The sequence below is a fragment of the Myotis brandtii genome, unplaced genomic scaffold, assembly GCF_000412655.1.
Source record: "Myotis brandtii unplaced genomic scaffold, ASM41265v1 scaffold274, whole genome shotgun sequence".
Classification (NCBI taxonomy): domain Eukaryota; kingdom Metazoa; phylum Chordata; class Mammalia; order Chiroptera; family Vespertilionidae; genus Myotis; species Myotis brandtii.
The window spans coordinates 3,305,548-3,318,961 of record NW_005360425.1 but is presented as its reverse complement, the minus strand read 5'-3'; the positions used below and the strand labels follow the sequence as shown (position 1 = coordinate 3,318,961).

Genomic DNA, 13,414 nt, shown 5'->3' with positions numbered 1-13,414 from the left:
GCCCGAGGTTCTAGCGCTGCGGAGGCGGGGACGCCGGGGCTGAAGCTCCGAGAGGGGATGTCAATTATTTTGATTCGGGCGTGGCGTGGGCCGGCGGGTGGCCGGGCATATTCTGGAATCCTGAGGCTGGGGTCGTAGAGTCCAACTCTGTTTCTGATTTGCTGTGTGACCTGGGGCCAGTCGCTGCCCCTCTCTGAGCCGCAGGACAACCTAACCTTCAGCCAGTTCAGTTCTGACCTTCCGACTTTGGCTTGTGCCGGGGAGCAGGCGTCCCCGACGGACCCTTCCTTTGGGTGAGGAATGGTGTGCGTATCGGGGCCCTCTGGCTCCCTTGTCGGTTCCCAGCCCCGGGTATGGATTGGGCTGTGCGCAGAGCCGGAGTCCAGGGGAGCCCTGTCCCCCCGGGAAAGGAGACGCGGATGAGGTTCCACGGGAAAGGGACTAGGTTTTTTCCACCCAACCCTTGTGCAGCACAAAAGGCCAATTGTTGAGCAGAAGGTTGTCTTTTGGAGAGCGAGCGGCGCGGGGCTGAAATTTGGGCCAGTCTGGTGCTCAGGGATGACCTGCACACCTGTATTGTCTGTCCAGCTCCTACTGTTCTGCAAGGGCGCCCTGGTGGGTTTGTTTTTTTTTGTTTGTTTGTTTTGTGTGTTTTTTACCTCCTGGGCGTGCCCATGTGGCTCCAGTTACGTTCGAGCTTTGGCATGACCACTTTTCTCAGCCATTCGCTAGAGATGAAGAGTCTCAAGTAGCTGTGTCAGGTGTGGGCCAGCACTTCACTGACTCTTCAAGGCTGGAAACTGTGACGGGTGGTGGTGGTGGTGGGGTGATAGCAGGTTGCATAATTTTGTAAAATGAGAGGAAACGAGGCAGGCCAAGGACTTCCTCAGGCCTTAAGCTTTTCCTTCATTGCGGCCACCACAAGACGTGGTCAAAGCACCTGATGGTGCCGATAGCGGGCATCTTTCATGGGTTTAGCTCAGATAACTCGAAGTGCTGATCTTGAGACAGCTATTGCTTCAGTTTCCATGACATTGTGGGCTCTGGTTCTGGGACCCCTTAAGATTAAGAACATATCCTCTTCTCTGCTCCTCGAAAGAGGCTGCCAGAATCCCGTCTGTGGAAAACAGGCCCAATGGCAACAGGAAGAGGTGGGTTCTGTCTTCTTGGCACACCAGCACCAGGCTGTTGGCGTGTCTCATTCCCTAAGTAGAGAGAGGTCTTCTGGGAGAAGTCAGCACAGCTCTGAATGAAGCCAGTTATCTGTGCTGGGTGATAAATGATGTGGGGACCTCAGCATCTTTTCATTCCTTCCAAAAAACAAAAAACAAACAAACAAAAAACCCCAGAAACTAGCCACACGCTAGTGAGGATTTTTTGTCAAGGTTTTGGTTTTACTTTTGGTTTGAAATTATTAGTTCCCATCAGAATACCTACAGTAAAGGGGGTTATCTTACTGATTTCTAGTTGCTCATGTTAAAATTGGGAAGCAATAGCACCAAACACCCAGTTCTGTTTGGGTCAGCTGTGTTCCCAGACTTATACTGGCCTCAGAGGAGAGTCACACCCTGTAAAACAGGTGGCAGGAACCCTTTGGACCCCCCTGGATGGTCCCCAAGAGAAACAGAGGATTTGGTACTTCCTATGTGCATATGCTCAAAATATGTACTTCCCAATAGCCTGGGGAACCAACCCAAGGCTGCTTAAAAAATGCTCTTTGGCCTGGCTGGTGTGGCTCAAGAGGTTGAACCAGGAGATCATGGTTCAATTCCAATCAGGGCACATGCCGGGGTTGTGGGCTCAGTCCCCAGTAGGGGGCATGCAGGAGACAGCCGATCAATGATTCTCTCCCATCATTGATGTTTATATCTCTCTCCCTCTTCCTTCCTCTCTGAAATTAAAAAAAAAATTTTTTTTAAATGCTATTTGTCATGCACATCAGGAAAAACAGGGCTCCCCTGAGATGACAGTCTGACAGAGAGAGAGCCCACAGTCCATAAAAAGAAGAGAGGTGGTCTTTGTAGGGTGAGCCAAGAGTCAGAGCACTGGAAAGGTGAACCTGATCTTTACTCTTCACCTTTGCCTTGGCAGAGAAAGGAAAGGCCTCACTTTGCTGCTTCTCTCCAAGATGTCTATGCCTTTCTTTGATTGGTCTCTGCTGAATTCAGGCGGTAGGGATTGTTGTAGAAAAGTGAAATGCAGCTAATTTTAGATCGGAGTCCATGTCTTCAAATGCAGACTGGTGATAAAAGGAGAAATGCCTCCTTATTTCTGTCTAGCAAATGAAGGTTGCTCTAATCCAGAGAACCTCTTGGGGAATCTGTATATAGCTTAGTACATCCATGTCATTTTGTAAAATATTCACCTGCATTTTATCCTGGACACACGCGAAGACCCGTGTTCTGGAGGATTCTGAGCTACGCACTAGAAAGGAAACAGCTACTCAGAAGTCCCACTGGGGCAATTCTGGACCAATTTATCAAAATGGTAATAACACATTTCAGTCTTTTGAAGTGGGTTTTTTTTTTCCCCTCCCCATGGTTGATTCAAAGTGAGGCAGCTTTGTAGTAACTCACATTTAGAATGAGATGGGCCATGAGTATTTTTTCCCCTGGACCCAGGAAACAAAGCTTACAGTCGGCCTGGCCTGAGAAAGGAAATGGATGCTATTTATATCTCAGGGTAGCATAAAGGGTAACCTAGATTATCAGGGTAGGAGCCAGAGAGAATGTTGGAAAATAGGTCCTGGGTGTGTCTATCTGAATCTCAATAAGCAAAGTCTGTGTGGCCAACATCCTTTTAATAGGGGGAAAATGAATTTTCCTAGATGCTTATCCACAGTAGAAATACGGCCCTCATCTCCACCTTCGTGGCAAGCTCTGCAGGCAGCTAAGCAAATTAATTTGAATCACTTTGTTTATTTAAACAACAACAAAAAAACCCGTGTTCACTTTTCTTCCTCCTTTTGTTGTTCCCTTCTCCATTTTCCCTTTTGTCCCGTTTAACCTTGTTTGTTTCTAGAACTGGAGAAACCCCTGAAGACTTCCTTTAGAAAACAGTTTGTTTTGGAATTCTACAGTAGAAGTCTAGAGCAAGTGAAGTGACCCACAAATGTTTATTTAGAAGTGGAGCTTTGCGCAGAAAAGTCCTCGGGGGCGAAGGTTCAGGAAGAGGGAGGCATCAATATTTATTAGAGGAAAGACAGTGTTGGAACATAGAGGCTAGCTGACTTGCATGCTTTCTTTGCTGCTTGAACCATACTGTAACAGATTTGTAGGCTTTCCCAGCGATGCCTATGTGAACTGAAGCTAGCAAGTATGAATGATGAGAATTGGAAAGTATATGTCTAAGTGGCCTGGATATTTTTATATTTTCTTTAACGCACTTTGGTACATTAGTCATGTCTCTTGACTTTTCTTTCTTCCATCTGTAAAATGGGAGTGAATGTTTTTGTCTCCTAGAGGGCCGCATATGGCTTAAGGAATGCTGAATTATTTAGGGGTGCTTTATTTGGGAAACATATTTAGGAATTCAGATTCTCACCACCAAGAGCTTAGAAACTCCCCCTTCAGAGCCTATCCTAGGCTGTTTGTTGTTGTTGTTTTGTTTTTTCCTGGGGGAGAAGGAGGTGGAAAGGAAAGGGAAATGGAGAGGGGAGGGAAAGGCTTGGGCTGTGTGTGCGCCCTAGGCTTGGGCTGTGTGTGCGCCCTAGGCTGTTTTCTTCCAAATAACTACACTCACTTTCTTCTATACTCCTCCCCTCTAGTTTCTTTTCTGTTAATGCAATCACTGAAAACCTCGGTCATCTTTGACTCTTCCCTCCCCTCTTATGTCTGATAACCAAATTCTGTTCATTCTTTTTCTACAATTTTAAAATCTTTTGAAAATTAAAAAAAAATAACTTAACCCCGGTTAGTTCATGTTGGTATCGTCCTCTTACCGGAACTAGTACAGTGATGAGCCTTCCCACCTTAAGTCTCTTTCTCCCTTAGGGATCTCTTTAGAACGTAACTTCCATCATGCCTTACGTACATACTTTGTATGTGACCTCGAATACTGCATCATCTCCTGTTGTCTACAGAATAAAACTCAGATTCTTCAGCCTGGAGTTCAGGTCCTGCAGGCCTGGCTTAGGCAGGCTCTCTAGTCTTATCTGTCCCAACTCACCTTCATTTCCTCTGACTTCACACTTGACTGCTCACTGTTTCTGGACAAACCCTGTGCTTTTTCCATCTCTTTGTTGACTGCTCATTCAGCTACATTTTTTTACAAGTGTGAACTTGTTGCCCTTAGCATTTTGCACCCCCTTCCCTCCCCACAGACCAACCTAAGGCCTTGTACATCCTAGGTGCTAAAAAAAAGTCTGCCTTCTTTGTTTAAACCTTAGAGACCTAGACAGTTCATGGCTTGAAGTGCTTTCCGCCTACATAGCTCCTGCCCGGTTCCACTTTGAGCATGCTCTGTGCTTCTCTCCCCTCTTCCTGGTTTGCTCCTGTCCACTTCTCTTTCAGCTTTATCACCAGACCACAGGCAGTTCTCAGAAAGCTCCAGTGAAGGGAGAGTGTGAAGGAAAAAGTCAAGTCATCTCTCCAGTAGCCTATCACCACCACAGCCTATTGCCGTGAAGTCATTGCACCGTCTTCCTCCTTGAAAGCTAAACTGGTCACATTTAGCCCTTGCTAACCTAAGTTGGATTTGCACAGGCTGCACATTGGAGTTTGAGTCCAGGGCCCAAAGGTTGGCAGGGCACAGGATGTGTTTTTAGAGATGTGTCTGTTCACTTTAAATGCCAAAAATCTATGATTCTTCTTTTTTTAAGCGACAAGAGAATGGGAAATGTTAAAAAGACTGAAAAGAAAGAAAAATACCTAAAAGCCTGGTTATTTGACCTTTAAGAAAGTAAAATAACTATTAGGGATGGTGCCCAGGCTGAAATCGGAAAAATTGATTCTTTTCATTCTTTTTAATGCTGGGTGCCCTGTGTATGGGCTTCTCTCAAGAGCTCCTTGCCTTACGTACTATGTGCTATGTACTTAGCTCCCCTTCGCCAAAAGAATAAAATCCAAACTGTACATGGTATTTAAAGCCTTACAGATTGGCCCTAATATATATAAAGAAAAATTTATTACTAATAAATAAAAAAGTAAAATTTATTACAAAATTAATTACTGTTATGACTTATTAAATAGATATGATTTGTTTTTGATTTTGTTTTTATTGATTTCAGAGAAAGGAAGGGAGAGGGAGAGAGATAGAGAAGCATCAGTGATGAAAGAGAATCATTGAGTCCTGCCTCCCGCAAAATCTGAGCCCGAAAACCGGGCGGATAGAGAAGCATCAGTGATGAAAGAGAATCATTGAGTGCCTGCCTCCCGCAAAATCTGAGCCCGCAAACCGGGCGTGTGCCCTGACCGGCAATCAAACTGTGACCTCCTGGTTCATGCGTCGACACTCAACCACTGAGCCACACCGGCTGGGCAAATGGCTACCGTTTATTAAGCACTCACTATGGGTGTGTGCCTTACACTGTGCCACAAAAGTTCTGTAGGAGCAGGTCGTCCATTTTTCAGGTGAAGAGATTGGGCTCAGAGAGGGTGGGTCACATGCCTCAGACCACTCACTGGTCAGTGACAGGGTTGAGATTAGAACTCAGGTTGTCTGTGTGAATCTAATGCTTGAGCCCTAACCCGCCACTCTCCTTTTGTATCCCCAAATGCTTCTCAAACAAAACTTTTCTACTTATTTGTATTACTTCTGACCGGGGACGGGGTCGAGCCTGCAACCAAGGTACGAGCCCTTGACTGGAATCGAACCCGGGACCATTCAGTCTGTGGGTCGACGCTCTAGCCACTGAGCAAAACTGGCCAGGGCTGAACTTCATGCTCTTCTGATAGTTAATTTCGTTTATTGGTTAAGAGCACAGACTCTTGACCCAGATTCCTTGGGTTTGAATGCTGGCAGTGTGATCTATTGGTTATGTTTTCTTGGCAAGTTACTTAACCTCTCTGTGTTTATCTCTTGGTCTGCAAAGTGTAGATAATAGGGATTGTGAAAACTAAATATACATAAAGTGATTAAAGCCGTGCCTGCCTTGTAGAAAGCCTCAATATTTGCTATTAATATTATTCATGATGATATTACTGTCATTGTCAAAATGAATTCAGCCTGACTTGGGTTCTGGGTAGCTGGACTGGATCTGTTTAGCTCCCCGTGAATTGAATGCAAGTGTCTCTTGCTGGTATGTGTTGCTCTATCTTAAACTAAGTGAGCCCATGGGGCCACGCTTGCTGGTGTGTCACTGTCTCTGATAAGCATCGAACCCACCCACTTACTCCTGCCAGTGTGAATTGTATTTTGCAAGTTCTTCTAGTTGCTGGAAATGGAATGCAAAGGCCAGTGGCTGAGAAGGTAGGAAGGACACCTCCTCCTAGACCTGTCTGGTAGCAACTCCTGAAGGGTAGGAGGAGATCTCCACTCAGCAATGAGAGCCACCCCCACACATGTGGAGATCAGGGTGGTTCGTTATCCAAACAGACTCAACCCTTCTATTTATAATGTACTTACCCCCAAGAGTTTCTAGTTTCATTGAAGATGTGCTCCTTCTGTGGAGTCGAGCAGATCCGGGTTTTAGTGTCAGTTGTGCCATTTACTGGTTTGGCTCTGTGTCCTGGGGCGTCTCTGCTACCTACTCTGGGCCTCAGTAACCTCGTTTGTAAAAGTGAGGCCAGCAATCAGAACTATCACATGAAATAACACGACAGCTAGCTTTTAGAGGGTACTCAATAAGTAATAAATGGTTGTCATTATTACCAAAGCAGTGGGGGATTCCAGAGGAAAAGAACTAACAGTACCTGAATACCTACTGTGGGCCAGGCATTATGCTAGGCAGGCTCTTGACCCATTTAAATTTCACTTGTTTGTTCTTTTGGCCTCTGTAAGTTGAGTGGTGTTATCTTCGTTTTACAAATGAGGAAACAAATGAAGTAATTTGCTTGAGGTTTCATATGAGGTAGTGGATGGAGCCAGTAAGATAGCCAGGTCTATTTCAAAGCCCAAGGCTTTTTCTAAAACACTCTAATTTTGAACAAGTTATAACTTTTTCAAACAAGTTATTTGAATAAAAAGGGCTTCAGAATTCAGGGGAATGACTACTGAGGACTAGCGTGGTGGAGAGCGCTTTGTGAAGGAGGATGTTGAAGTTGAGGCTGGCTTTGAAGGAGAGGTGGCCATCAAGGAGGAGGGACCTCCTAGGGGGGCAGCAGTGAGGGTGGCATGCATGGGGAGTAAGTCTGTTTTTGTTTTTTAAACAGTTTTCTTGAAAATAAAGTTATGGAGAAGTGATGAAAATGACATCCATATTCGAAATTAATTCCCAAGGTTGATCTGCATTGTCTTATATATACTTGTAAATGTTTCTGAGTTAGATGGACCTTGTTTCAAACAGAAAAACTAGAATGCAACAGGCTAGGAAACTTCATTTCCCATTGAATTCCTATCAGGAAAGAAGGAGGAAAAATTATTGATGCCCAATTTATTTCCCTACTTAATATTTCCCTTCATCACCCCATCCTTAATTCAAGTGTACTTAGAAATTTAGCGGAAACAAGTGAAGACAAATTTAAACTGATCTTTGTTGGAGATATCGACCACATTTTTGGTGAAAAATTTAATTCCAAACAGAGTTGCCACATTTCTTAAATAAAACTACAGAATACTCAGTTAAATTTGAATCACAGAAAAACAGCTGCTTTTTTGTTATAAGTATGTCACAAGAAATTATTCATTGTTTATCTGAGATTCAAATTTACTGGGCGTGCTGAATTTTACCTGGTTGGCAACACTAATTCTAAAGGGCGTAGAGCAGTGGTTCTCAACCTTGGCTGCACATTAGAATCACCTGGGAATCTTTTTATTAAAATCCTGATTCCAGAGGATGAGGCCCAGAAATCAGGATTTTAAAAAGATTCCCAGGTGATTCTAATGTGCAGCCAAGGTTGAGAACCACTGGCGTAGTGTTTAGGGATTGGAACCAGCCTGTTTGGATGGGGCTGTCTTTGGGAGGTGGATGGGTGAGAGAGAGTGTAGGGCCAGTTTGGGCCTCATGTGCCAGCTCAGCCAGCTTGGATCTTCACCTGCAGGCAGTGGTGTAATGCTGAACGTTTCAGAGCAGGGAGAGATGGAGTCAGAGTTTAATCTGGCCAGGTTCAGAGGCTGAATTGGTAGGAAGAAGTGGGAGGATCTCTTAATTGGGAAGCTCTTGAGGTAACAGGTGAGAAGAGGATGACCTGGAGAAAGACAGCTCTGAGAGTGAAGAGACTGATGACTGACGGGCTCTGGGGGCCCCAGGAGAGGGGTGAGCAAATGGCAGGACGGCAAACCTGGCTGACGGCAGAATGACGGTGCTCGTGATGGAAGGAAGGGAGAGCTCAGGGAGAGGGCCCACAAGTTAAAGCACAGTTTCACCTGGGACCCACCCTTGCAAAACATCCTGCAGAACCGCCCAGTTGACAGTGGAGGGTCTGAGCTCAGGTGGTGCGGGCAGCTTTGCTTAGAATTGACTGTGTTGCCCTGGCTGGTTTGGCTCAGTGGATAGAGCGTCGGCCTGCAGACTGAAGGGTCCAAGGTTCGATCCCGGTCAAGGGCATGTACCTTGGTTGCAGGCACATCCTCAGTGGGGGGTGTGCAGGAGGCAGCTGACTGATGTTTCTCTCTCATCGATGTTTCTAACTCTCTATCCCTCTCCCTTCCTCTCTGTAAAAAATCAATAAAATATATTAAAAAAAAAAAAAGAATTGTCTGTGATGGCTGATGATTCTTGTAGACCAGTGGTTCTGAACCTTGGCTGCACATTAGAATCACCTGGGAATCTTTTTAAAATCCTGATTTCTGGGCCTCATCCTCCGGAATCAGGATTTTAAAAAGATTCCCAGGTGATTCTAATGTGCAGCCAAGGTTGAGAACCACTGATCTAGATTTATACTGATCAATATGGTAGCCACTAGCCACATGTGGCTATTTAAAGTTAATTTAGGTAAATCAAATAAATTCAGTTTCTCATTCTCTCTTGCCACATTTTTTAAGTGTTCAAGTGTGGCTAGTGGCTGCTGTTTTGGGCAGTGCAGTTATAGAACATTTTTGTCACCACAGAAAATTCTACTGGGAAGCACTGGTCTAGTAAGAAGCAGTTGAATTAAGAAATAATGTTGTGGCCCTAACCGGTTTGGCTCAGTGGATAGAGCCTGCAGACTGAAAGGTCTCAGGTTCGATTCCGGTCAAGGGCATGTACCTTTGTTGCGGGCACATCCCCAGTAGGAGGTGTGCAGGAGGCAGCTGATGATGTTTCTCTCCCATCGATGTTTCTCTCTGTTGTCCCTCTCCCTTCCTCTCTATAAAAAAATCAATAAAATATATTAAAAAAAAATAATGTTGTGCCTGGCTGATGTGGCTCAGTGGTTGATCGTTGACCCATGAACCAGGTGGTCGCTGGTTCGATTCCCAGTCGGGTCACATGCCTGGGTTTCAGGCTTGATCCTCAGTGCGGGGCGTGCAGGAGGCAGCTAGACAATGAAGTTTGTGTTTTGCTCTCATCGATGTTTCTATCTCTCTGTCCCTCTCCTTTCCTCTCTCTCTAGAAATCAATAAACACATGTGTTTTGTTTTGTTTTTAAAGGAAATAATGTTGTTGTTTCTTGGATAAATTTCAAAAGATTTAGTTTGAATTTGCTCTTTTTCCTTACCTGATGTCATCTATAATAATAAAAGTGTAATATGCTAATTAGACCGGACAGCCAAATGACCTTTCAGACAACCTTCCGGACGAAGCTGGCTGAGGCTGCGAGGGGCTGTGAGGGCCAGCCGGGACTGTGAGGGCCAAGCCCCTTGCACGAATTTCATGCATTGGGCCTCTAGTGTTTTAGTAAAAGCCCAGACACAAGTCTGTGGTAAGCCTGGCTACAAGACATTGAAAGCAAGGCCTTCCCTCCTATCTTTGTTTTGTAGATAATGGTCTTTTAACAGGTCTGGTTTGGCCGAAGCTTGGGATAGCCTTGAGGTAACCATAGGAAAGAAGGACAGCAACCATATAAGGCAGATAACTGTTATCTTTGTTCAGTTGAGGAAGCAGAAGCTTAGAGAAGTTAGATAACCTGCTCATACAGCTAGTAAGTGGCAGGGCCAGAAATGGAACCTAAGTCTCACTCCAAAGCTAATTTAGAAAGTACCTGTAAGCAAAAGAAAAAGAAATCCTACCGCTGTGAAATGACTGCTATTGGCATCTGATGTATACCCTTCCGGATTTTCCCGTGTGTGTGTGTGTGTGTGTGTGTGTGTGTGTGTGTGTGTGTGTGTATAGATAGATAGATAGATATAGATATAATATATCTGTAATCATGTGGTATATATGTGCATAGACACACACTCCAGTCATCTCTGGTGCATATACGTAGATATGTCAGGCCATGCTCTTCATTTGTATCCTCAATCCTTTATCAGCAGCAGTTCTAAAGAATGAAAAAAAAAATTTTTTTTGTAAGCTTGGCCCAAACTCAACTTGGCAGTAAGACTTGCTTGACTGACATGAAACTATTTATAGGCTTTACTTAATCCCACTAAGTGTTACTACTCATAAATCGCACTGTGGAAATACTAAAGTGTTGATTACTGGGTGTTGGCTCAGACTCTGCTGGGAGTGTTGTGCAATCTATGGTATAGGGAACGTGTTATCTTTCTAAAATCCCCTCAATTCTGAAGTCCAAAATACCCTTGGCCCCAAGGACTTCAGGTAAGGGGTAGGAGATATATATCATGCTGTATAGCTGCTTGGGCCCAAAGGTCATCGTCTATTTAGTGAGGAATGTGAAAAGAGTTTCTGTAAGATGTGCCGTGCAGTGCTCAATATTTGCAAGAAAAATGGAACACTTCTGTACTTTTATACTTCCAGATCGGGCTGCGATTGTTACTATGGTTGACTTAGTAGATTGGCTCTTGCTGGGAAATGGTTTGAATTGTAGGTGTGAAAAGTGGTCAGCAAGAAAGCACCCAGAAATGGCAGTGAGCTTCGGCCTTGTGGCTGTTTGTTCTCTGTGTTTAGTAACTGCTTGGTTTGTTCCAAAGTGGGGGCCACAAGAAAAAACATCAGTCCTTGGTTAGCTAAAGAGATAAGGCAAATAAAAAGAGTTAAACACAGTTACAGTTTCACTATGATAAATGTCTTGATAGAGGGAATCACTGGGCATGTAAGAATCTAAGGACAAGGCCAGAGAAAGCTTTTTGAAGGAGATTCCTGAGCTGAATCTTAAAGGATGAGTTTGAAGTTCACCATATGTAGGTAGGATTGAGGAGTGGTTTTGATACACCCAGACTCAGGGGTGGGGTGAGGAGGCAACATCTAAAAAAATAAATCATTTTGCCATGACTCTATTGGGGGTATGTGTGAGGGGCGGTGGGAGTCAGTGGTAGGAGATGGGGCTAGAAAAGTAGTCTGGGACTAATTACAAAGGTCCTTGTGTTACAGAACAGAAAGAGTGCCCTAGCTAGTTTGGCTCAGTGGATAGAGCTTCGGCCTGTGGAGTGAAGGGTCCTGGGTTCGATTCCGGCCAAGGGCACATGCCCAGGTTGCGGGCTCCATCCCCAGTAGGGAGCGTGCAGGAGGCAGCTGACCGATGGTTCTCTCTCATCATCGATGTTTCTATCTCTCCCTCTCCCTTCCTCTCTGAAATCAATAAAGAAATATATTTAAAAAAAAAAGTACGAAGAGTTCGCCCACCTGGCACTAGCAGAGCCAAACCCTAAACACCGAGAATTGCGGTGGAGAAATATTGACTATTTTATTATGAATGGTGCCACCCCGAGAACGTGAAGTTAATGCTCAAAAGCCTGAACTCCCCGACGCCATGTGGGTTGCAGATCATACAGGGCAAAAATCACAAAACACTGTGTGTTAGGGGTTCAGGGTCGTGCCGGGAGCTGATCAGTTGGGGGTGAAGTAAGGGCAATGAGTCATTTCTTCTGGTCTTGAGGACAGCCCTGGCATCCCTTTGTCTGGTTTCATGGAAAAGTTACCTGAGGGTCGTTTCACCTTAGGGCTCAGGTGTTGAGACATAACTTAGGTTAAGGTGTTATCTTCATCCTGCCAGAGGTCCCCATCCGGTGATCATTAGTCAGTCCAGACTACTGTCCTTCTGCTGCCTTGGGGGTTGCTGATTATTGGGAGAAAGTTAGGTCTCTGAGGGGTAGAGAGAGGGAGAGAGATGATTCCTAGAGATAGGATTTAAAACTAAATTTAATCAAAAGCATCAGGACACTCGATTTTACTTGTATGCATATTCCGAGGTTTGGGTTTTAGTCCAAAGGTGATGGAAGCTATTGAGGAATTTTATGCACAGGAATGACGCTCAGATTCGTTTTCTTCTAGGTGCTGACTTAATGGATTGGAGGGGGTGAGGATGGAGGCCGGGAAATCACTGAGTGTGCTTTCCGGAAATATTCAGGGCCTAACCCAAGGCATGGCAGTTGTGGGTAGGGAAGAGGATCAGGTATAAAAACACTTAGGAGAGAGGATTTATAGGACTTGGTGACTAAGCATAGGAAGAAGGGAAAGATCCCAGATGTCGCCTCTTAGACCGAGTGACAAAGGATTGGAGGTCTGGGGTTGGAAAAAGGGCAGAGCGGGAGTGGGGAAGCAGGAGAGGAGGAAGGACAGGAAGCTGTGGCCAGAGAGGGGCTGTGTGATAGCAAGTTTGGTGAAGAGCTGCTGACAGCCAGCTTCCGTGCCAGATTCAGGAGAGAAAAGATTCCGAGAAGACTGCCTGTGGCTGGAAATCCCCAAATCATGCCTTAAAGTTTCCATACATAGAGTGAGGAATGAAGATGTTCCGGTCCTTGCCGCGTCTCGGGGCAGACGCATCGTGAAAGCACAGACGAGATGCAGGTCTGCAAGGCCATTTTCCAGTCAGTGCACTGCCCACTTATGGACCTAATAAGCTGACCACTTGTCCTTTCAGTCTGGCTGTTAGTAGGAACAACTAAAAACAACAACAACAAAAAATCCCGAGTCCGTGGAAAACACCGACATGCAGAAGCAGAGCTCTTATACCTTGGTTTGCCTTTGCGCATTCTAAAGCCCCATGAGATATTTAAAGTCCCTACTTTATAGATGAAACTAAGACCCAAAGAGAGGAAGTAACTTGTCACACAGGAAAGTAATGGTAGAGCTAGACTTCAACTTAAGTTTCCTGATACTTCAAGCATTTAACACGTTGAGTACCTACTATGCACCAGATGCTGTTCCAGGTCCCTGAGAAATGGCATAGAGAAGCAAGTCCCTGCCGCATAGAGCTTACATTTTATTTATTTTTTAAATAAAATATATGTTTTCCTTTCTTCTTTTTAAAATATATTTTATTGATTTTTTTTT

At 44.8% G+C, this 13,414-nt stretch overlaps 1 protein-coding gene across 1 annotated transcript in view; it reads left to right on the top strand.

Annotated features, from left to right (window-relative positions):
- The window catches only part of INPP5B (inositol polyphosphate-5-phosphatase B), a 78,873-nt gene that overhangs the window by 7,767 nt on the left and 57,692 nt on the right, over nucleotides 1-13,414 (top strand). The gene's annotated exons all lie outside the window — the stretch shown is intronic.